General features: G+C 38.8%; 1 pseudogene; it reads right to left on the bottom strand.

The window, feature by feature from the left end:
• Positions 1 to 1,050: 1,050 nt before the first annotated feature.
• On the bottom strand, positions 1,051 to 1,180 carry LOC112834428 (U2 spliceosomal RNA; annotated as a pseudogene).
• Between the last annotated feature and the right edge of the window lie 445 nt (positions 1,181 to 1,625).

Here is a 1,625-nt window from a genome sequence, read left to right as displayed (position 1 = left end):
AGGAGGAAAAGAATATGCAACTGGAAAAAGACAGTCTCTTTAACAAACGGTGTTGGGAAAACTGGACAGCTACATGCAAAAGAATGAAACTGGACACCGTCTTTCACCACACACAGAAATGAACTCAGAAATGGATTAAGGACCTAAATGTGAGACATGAAACCATAAAAATCCTAGAAGAGAGCACAGTAGTTTCTTTTGACATTGGCGATAACAACATCTTTCTAGTTAAGTCTCCTAAGGCAAGGGAAATAAAAGCAAAAATAAACTTTTGGCACTGCATCAAAATAAAAAGCTTCTACACAGGAAAGCAAACAGTCAACAATATACTAAATGGGAGAAGGTATTTGCAAATGACGTAAATGGTTAGCATCCAAAATACATGAAGAACTGATAACAGGGCACCTGGGTGGCTCAATTAAGTGTCTGATTCTTGTTTTTGGCTCAGGTCATGATCTCAGGATCTTGAGATTGAGCACTGCGTTGAGCTCCGTGCTCAGTACAGAGTCAGTCTGCTTGAGATTCTGCCCCCCCCCCACTTGCTCATTCTAAAAATAAATCTTAGAAAAAAAACCTTAAAAACACTTAAAAAAAACAATCCAATTAAAAAATGTACAGAAGACATTTCTCCAAAGACATCCAGATGGCCAACAGACACATGAAAAGATGCTCAACATCACTCATCATCAGGGAAATACAAGTCAAAACCACAATGAGTGGTTGGTTGAAACTGCTGTGCCCTCCCTTCCCACACCTACCACCTCACACCTATCAGAATGGCTAATTAAAAGACACAAGAAAACAGGTATTGGTGAGGATGTGGAGAAAAAAGAATGCTCTTGCACTGTAGGTGGGAATGCAAACAGTATGGAAGTTCCTCAAAATGTTAAAAATAGTACTATCTTCTATGATCCAGTAATTGTACTGATGGGTATTTAACCCCAAATTACAAAAACATTAATTCAAAGGATACATGCACCCGTTTATTGCAGCACTATTTACACTGGCCAAACTATGAAAACAGCCCGTGTCCAATGATCGATGAATGGATAAAGATACCGTGTACGTGTGTGTATATATATGTATATAACAGAATATTACCTATCCATCCATAAAAAAGAATGAAAAATGGTAAGAACAGATACTACACTTGATCTTAGCCAAAAGGCCGGGAAGCAATTAAATGTTGCCATTTGCAACATGGATGGATCTAGAGAATATAATGCTAAGTGAAGTCAGAGAAAGACAAATACAGTATGATTTCACTCATATGTGGAACTCAAGAAAACTAACGAGACAAGGAAATATGAGAGAGAGAACAAACCAAGAAACAGACTCTTAACTATAGAGAACAAACTGCTGGTTACCAGAGGGAGGTGAATGAAAGAGGTGATGGGGATTAAAGAGTACACTTATCATGAGGAGCAGAGTAATGTATAGAACAGTTAAAAAAAAAATGCATATGCTTTGCAGACTCATCTCTTGGGTCACTTCCCTGTCTGCATGTGTAACTAGAATTGATATACTCAGTAAGTGGCAGGACTCCCCACATGCAACTTTGGTCTGCGGGATACAGACTATGCCAAAGGCAAACAGAAGCCTCTTGAAACTGCTGTGCCCTCCCT

The sequence above is a fragment of the Callorhinus ursinus genome, unplaced genomic scaffold, assembly GCF_003265705.2.
Source record: "Callorhinus ursinus isolate GAN/ISIS: 27379988/994484 unplaced genomic scaffold, GSC_fseal_2.0 scaffold62, whole genome shotgun sequence".
Classification (NCBI taxonomy): Eukaryota; Metazoa; Chordata; class Mammalia; order Carnivora; family Otariidae; genus Callorhinus; species Callorhinus ursinus.
Note: the sequence above shows the minus strand (reverse complement) of the source record. Positions and strands in the feature narration are given on the sequence as shown.